This window comes from Pristiophorus japonicus, unplaced genomic scaffold (genome assembly GCF_044704955.1).
Source record: "Pristiophorus japonicus isolate sPriJap1 unplaced genomic scaffold, sPriJap1.hap1 HAP1_SCAFFOLD_999, whole genome shotgun sequence".
NCBI lineage: Eukaryota > Metazoa > Chordata > Chondrichthyes > Pristiophoridae > Pristiophorus > Pristiophorus japonicus.
The window spans coordinates 123,333-130,882 of NW_027254929.1; positions in this window are offsets into that span (position 1 = coordinate 123,333).

Here is a 7,550-nt window from a genome sequence, read left to right on the forward strand (position 1 = left end):
TGTATCTAACCCCGTGCAGTACCTGACCTGGGAGTGTTTGATGGGACAGTGTAGAGGGAGTTTTATTCTGTATCTAACCCGTGCAGTACCTTCCCTGGGAGTGTTTGATGGGACAGTGTAGAGGGAGCTTTACTTTATATTTAACCCGTGCTGTACCTGACCTGGGAGTTTTTGATGGGACAGTGTAGAGGGAGCTTTACTCTGTATCTAAACCCGTGCTGTATCTGCCCTGTAGGTGTTTGAAGGGACAGTGTAGATGGAGCTTTACTCTGTATCTAAACCCGTGCTGTACCTTCCCTGGGAGTGTTTGATCGGTCAGTGTAGAGGGAGCTGTGCTCTATATCGAACCCGTGCTGTACCTTATCTGGGAGTGTTTGATCAGACAGTATAGAGGGAGCTTTACTCAGTATCTAACCCGTGCTGAACCTCTCGGAGTGTTTGATGGGACACTGTAGAGCGAGCTTTATTCTCTATCTAACCCGTGCTGAACCTGCCCTGGGAGTCATGGATGGGACGGTGTAGAGGAAGCTTTACTCTGTATCTAAACCCTTGCTGTACATGCCCTGGGAGTATTTGATGGGACAGTGTAGAGGGAGCTTTACTTTATATTTAACCCGTGCTGTACCTGCTCTGGGAGTGTTTGATGGGACAGTGTAGAGGGAGCTTTACTCTGTACCTAAACCCGTGCTGTATCTGCCCTGGGAGTGTTTGATGGGACAGTGTAGAGGGAACTTTACTCCGTATCTAACCCCGTGCTGTACCTGCCCTGGGAATGTTTGATGTGACAATTTAGAGGGACCTTTACTCCGTATCTAACCCGTGCTACACCTGCCCTGGGAGTGATGGATGGAACAGTGTACAGGGAGCTTTACTCTGTATCTAACCCCGTGCAGTACCTGACCTGGGAGTGTTTGATGAGACAGTGTGGAGGGAGTTTTATTCTGTATCTAACCGTGCAGTACCTTCCCTGGGAGTGTTTGATGGGACAGTGTAGAGGGAGCTTTACTTTATATTTAACCCATGCTGTTTCTGCCCTGGGAGTGTTTGATGGGACAGTGTAGAGGGAGCTTTACTCTGTATCTATCCCGTGCTGTACCTGCCCTGGGAATGTTTGGGACAGTGTAGAGGGAGCTTTGCTCTGTATCTAACCCATGCTGTACCTGCCCTTGGAATATTTGATGGGACAGTGTAGCGGGAGATTTACTCTGTATCTAACCAGGTGCTGTACCTGTACAGGGAGAGTTTGATGGGGCAGTGTCGACGGTGCTTTACTCTGTATCTAAACCCGTGCTGTACCTTCCCTGGGAGTGTTTGATCGGTCAGTGTAGAGGGAGCTGTGCTCTATATCGAACCCGTGCTGTACCTTCCCTGGGAGTGTTTGATCGGTCAGTGTAGAGGGAGCTTTACTCTGTATCTATCCCGTGCTGTATCTGCCCCGGGAGTGTTTGATACAGTGTAGAGGGAGCCTTACTCTGTATCTAACCCGTGCTGTACCTGCCCTGGGAGTGTTTGATGGGACAGTGTAGAGGGAGCTTTACTCTGTAGCTAACCCTTGTTGTACCTGCCCTGGGAGTGTTTGATGGGACAGTGTAGGGGGAGATTTACTCTGTATCTAACCCCATGCTGTACCTACCCAGGGAGTGTTTGATGGGACAGTGTAGAGGGAGCTTTACTCTGTATCTAACACATGCTGTACCTTCCCTGGGAGTGCTTGATCAGACAGTATCGAGGGAGCTTTACTCTGTATCTAACCCGTGCTGTACCTGCCCTGGGAGTGTTTGATGGGTCAGTGTACGGGGAGCTTTACTCTGTATCTAACCCGTGCAGTATCTTCCCTGGGAGTGTTTGATGGGACAGTGTAGAGGGACCTTTACTGTGTATCTAACCCGTGCTGTCTCTGCCCCAGGGGCGTGTTTGATGTGACAGTGTAGAGGGAGCTTTACTCCGTATCTCACCCCATGCTGTACCTACCCTGGGAGTGTTTGATATCACACTGTAGAGGGAGCTTTACTCTGTATCTAACCTGTGCTGTACCTGACCTGGGAATGTTTGTTGTGACAGTGTAGAGGGACCTTTACTCCGTATCTAACCCGTGCTGTACCTGCCCTGGGAGTGCTTGATCAGACAGGAAAGAGGGAGCTTTACTCTGTATCGAACCCGTGCTGTACCTGCTCTGGGAGTGTTTGATGGGACAGTGTAGAGGGAGTTTTATTCTGTATCTAACCCATGCAGTATCTTCCCTGGGAGTGTTTGATGGGACAGTGTAGAGGGAGCTTTACTCTGTATCTAACCCCATGCTGTACCTGCCCTGGGAGTGTTTGATGGGACAGTGTAGAGGGAGCTTTCCTCTGTATCTAACCCCATGCTGTGCCTGCCCTGGGAGTGTTTGGTGGGACCGTGTAGAGGAAGCTTTATTCTGTATCTAACCCCATGCTGTCCCTGCCCTGGGAGTGTTTGATGGGTCAGTGTACGGGGAGCTTTACTCTGTATCTAACCCCGTGCAGTACCTGACCTGGGAGTGTTTGGTAGGACAGTGTAGAGGGAGTTTTATTCTGTATGAAACCAGTGCAGTAGGTTCCCTGGGAGTGTTTGATGGGACAGCGTTGAAGGAGCCTTACTCTTTATCCAACCCGTGCTGTATCTGTCCTGGGAGTGTTAGATGGGACAGTATAGAGGGAGATTTACTCTGTATCTATCCCGTGCTGTACCTGCCCTGGGAATGTTTGGGACAGTGTAGAGGGAGCTTTACTTTATATTTAACCCGTGCTGTACCTGACCTGGAAGTGTTTGATGGGACAGTGTTGAAGGAGCCTTACTCTTTATCCAACCCGTGCTGTATCTGTCCTGGGAGTGTTAGATGGGACAGTATAGAGGGAGATTTACTCTGTATCTATCCCGTGCTGTACCTGCCCTGGGAATGTTTGGGACAGTGTAGAGAGAGTTTTACTCTGTATCTAACCCATGCTGTACCTGTCCTGGGAGTGTCAGATGGGACAATATAACGGGAGCTTTACTCTGTATCTAAATCCGTGCTGTATCTGCCCCGGGAGTGTTTGATGGGACAGTGTAGAGGGAGCTTTACTCTGTTTCTAACGTTTGTTGTACCTGCCCTGGGAGTGTTTGATGGGACAGTGTAGAGGGAGCTTCACTCTGTTTCTAACCCATGCTGTACCTGTCCTGGGCGTGTTTGATGGGACAGTGTAGAGGGAGCTTTACTCTGTTTCTAACGTTTGTTGTACCTGCCCCGGGAGTGTTTGATCGGACAGTGTAGAGGGAGCTTTACTCTGTATCTAACCCCGTGCTGTACCTGCCCCGGGAGTGTCTGTATTGGGAAACGAATGTCCTGGGTGCTACTTCTAACTGCTCGGGAAGACGTCACGTTTCTAATTTTGCCCCACCGCGGGTGCTGCCAATCCTGCCCATGCTTGCCACAGTTTCGAGAATCGGCACTTACTTCGGGGAGACCGGACCCATTGGAGGAGGGGAGATTGTTGGGTCAGGATAGACACAGAGGGTGTCCTGTGCCGGAGGCTGGGGATTGGGACACAGCGGTGTTGGGACTTGTGGGGTGGGGTCTACAAAGTTTCTGCCTCCCTATGATCTCAGCCTCTTCCCCATCCAACCCTCCACTTCTGATCTCTCCACATCGCACCTCCTCTCACCCTCCCCATCTCGCACCCCCTCGCCCTCTTCCCGTCTCGCGCCGCCTCGTCCACTCACCCTCTCCCCGTCTCGCGACTCCTCACCCCTCTCGCACTTTCCCCCTCCCCCTCTGTCCCTCCTCTCCCCCCCCCGTGCCCCTCTCGCCCCTTGCCCCAATGGCCCCCCCCGCCCCTCAACCACTGCCCCTCTCACCCTCCCCGTCCCTCTCATCCTCCTCCCCCTCCACTCCCCATCTCAGCCCCTCCCCTCTCCACCCTACTCCTCCTCACTTCCCTCCCCATCTCATTCCTCTGCCTCCCCTCCCCTCCCCTGGGCGAATGAAGAAAGGCTTTGTATTTTACAGCATCCCGTTGGACTCGGATTAAACCCGGCCTCTTGCGCCATCCCGTGACAGCAAATGGATATTACACCTCGCTCTCCCAGCTCCCCTCAGTCAGAGCAGCAGAAACTCATGGGCCAGGGCTGAGAGGTTCATTGACTGTGTTACACAGAGCTGATTATACGAAGTTGTTTTCCTTTATCATTTGCTGATTAGTGATGTTGATGTCGGGATAAATATTGGCCAGGAGACCGGGGATAACTCCCCTGCTCTTCTATGAAATAGTGCCATGGGATCTTTTACATTCACCCGAGAGAGCAGACGGGGCCTCGGTTTATGATCGCATCCGAAAGACGGCACCTCCGACAGTGCGGCACTCCCTCAGCACTGCACTGGGAGCGTCGGCCTAGATTTATTGTCTCAAGTCTCTGGAGTAGGACTTGAACCCATGACCTTCTGACTCAGAGGCAAGAGAAAAAAACAAAGACTTGCATTTATATAGCGTCTTTCATGACCACCGGACGTTCCAAAGCATTTTACAGCCAATTAAGTACTTTTTGAAGTGTAGTCACTGTTGCAATGTAGTAGAATGCTACCCACCGAGCCAGGGCTGGCACTTCGGGTGACACCGTGGCCCAGAATCAAAATCCTCTTTGGCGGTGAGCTGCTTGGGTGTCTGCTGGCTCGCCAGTCTGGTGTAAGTGAGGCCTGGGCCCAAAATTGGGAGCCTCGAATATCATCTGTTTTACACTATCATCCAAAGTGAAACTGACCCCAGTCACTGTCACACAGATACAACAACAAACTTGTATTTATATAGCACCTTTAACGTAGAACATCCCAAGGCACTTCACAGGAGTGTTATGAGACAAAAAATTTGATACCGAGCCACATAAGGAGAAATTAGCTCAGGTAACCAAAAGCTTGGTCAAAGAGGTAGGTTTTAAGGAGCGTCTTGAAGGAGGAAAGAGAGGTAGAGAGGCGGAGAGGTTTAGGGAGGGAGTTCCAGAGCTTGGGGCCCAGGCAACAGAAGGCATGGCCACCGATGGTGGAGCGATTATAATCAAGGATACTCAAGAGGGCAGAATTTGAAGAGCAAAGATATCTCAAGGAGTGTTGTGGGGCTGGAGGAGATTACAGAGATAGGGAGGGGCGAGGGCCATGGAGAAATTTGTACGGAAGAATGAGAATTTTGAAATCGAGGAGTTGCTTAACCGGGAGCCAATGTAGGTCAGCGAGCACAGCGGGTGATGGGTGAGCGGGACTCGGAGCAAGTTAGGACACAGGCAGCTGAGTTTTGGATAACAGCAAGTTTACGTAGGGTAGAATGTGGGAGGCCAGCGAAGAGTGCGTTGGAATAGTCAAGTCTAGAGGTAACAAAGACAGGGATAAGATACACACATTCACTCATTCTCACTCACTCGTATTCTCCCGTACACACAAGCTTGCACTTTCATTCTCACTCACTAGGATTCTCACACACATACACACATTTATGTGCTCATTCTCACTCGCATACTCATTCACCAGACTTCAAGGGTTAAGTTACGAGGAGAGGTTACACAAATTAAGGTTGTATTCCCTAAAATTTAGAAGGTTAAGGGGTGATCTGATCGAAGTTTTCAGGATATTAAGGGGAACAGATAGGATCGATAGAGAGAGACTATGGTCCGCTGGTTGGGGAGTCTAGGATTAGGGGCAGAGTCAAGAAATTAGAGTCACACCTTTCAGGGGTGAAATTAGGAAACACTTCTACACACAAAGGGTGGTAGAAGTTTGGAACTCTCTTCCACAAATGACAACTGATGGCGGGTCAATTGTTAATTTTAAATTGGAGATTGATAGCTTTTTGTTAAGCAAAAGTATTAAGGGATATGAGACAAAGGCGGGTATATTGAGTTAGATCACAGAGCAGCCACGATCACATTGAATGGCAGAACAGGTTCGAGGGGCTGAATGGCCTCCTGTTCTTATGTTCATCGTTTTCTCCATATTAAGTGTCAGCCGTGACTCAGTGGGCAGCACCCTCACCTCTGAGTCAGAAGGTTGTGGGTTCAAGTCCCACTCCAGGGACTTGAGCACAAAAATCCAGGCTGACACTCCCAGTGCAGTGCTGAGGGAGCGACGCACTGTCGGAGGTGCCGTCTTTCGGATGAGACGTTAAACCGAGGCCCCGCCTGCTCTCTCAGGTGAATGTAAAAGATCCCACGGCACTATTTTGAAAAAGAGCAGTGGGAGTTATCTCCGGTATCCTGGGGCTAATATTTATCCCTCAATCAACATCACTAAAACAGATTATCTGGTCATTATCACATTGCTCTGTTTGTGGGAGCTTGCTGTGCGCAAATTGGCTGCTGCGTTTCCCACATTGCAACAGTGACTGCACTTCAAAGAGTATTTCATTCACCGTATTCTCCCTATTAAGTGTCAGCCGTGTGAAGCACTTTGGGACGTCCGGTGGTTGTGAAAGGCGCTATAGAAATGCAAGTCTTTCCTTCTTTACAAAACACTTGCTCATTCACTGGTTCTGACTCACTCGTATTCTCTCACACACACACACTCTCACTCACACTCATTCACTTGTGTTCGCGCACGCTTTGGCTTTCCACGCTCGGTGACAGAGCTCCTCGTTGGGCTAGTGATGGAGCTGAAACTGGCCCCTGTTAATTGGAGGGGCGGGTGGGTGCTTGATGGTCCTGCAGGTTTGTTTCATCTCTCATCTCTCGAGAGTCCCTTGGAATTAGCGCAGCGTAAACAGTCTGCGTCCGGGGCCAATGTCTCCGGTCTGCGCGTTGACGCTTACGGAGGAGATCGGACACTGAGATCTCTCCCGGTTACAGAACCGTCGCTAAGAGATAGCGACTCAAACTTAGAACAACAACTTGTATTTATTTATACAGCGCTTTTAACGTAGTAAAATGTCCCTTGGCGCTTCACAGCAGTGCTATCAGACAAAACAAATACATTTGACACCAAGCCGCACAAGAAGAGATTACAGCAGTGGAAGAGCTATGTTTTAAGGAGCATCTTGAAGGAGGAAAGAGAGGTAGAGAGGTGGAGAGGTTTAGGGAGGGAGTTCCAGAGCTTGGGGCCCAGGCAGCAGAAGGCACGGCCACCAATTGTTGAGTGATTATAATCAGGGATACTTAAGATGGCAGAATTAGAGGAGCGCAGACATCGGTGGGGGGGGGGGGGGGGGGGTTGTGGGGCTGGAAGAGATTACAGAGATAGGGAGGGGGCGAGGGCCATGGATAGATTAGTGAACAAGGATGAGAATTTTGAAATCGAGGCGTTGAACAGAACCATAATCTCCTTTCGGGTAGCTAACTCCACTTCAATCACAAAAATATTCCGCTGTACTCAGAACAGAGCAAAAGGTCGTGTGTATGTGTATGAGAGTATGTGAGTGAGTGAGTGTGTGTGAGTGTGAGTATGAGAGTGTATGAGTGTATGTATGTGTGAGTGAGTGAGTGTGTGTATGAGCCTGTGTGTGAGTATGTGTGAGTGTGTGTGTGTGTGAGAGTGTGAGTCTGTGTGTGAGTGTGTGTATGAGTGTGTGAGTGAGAGT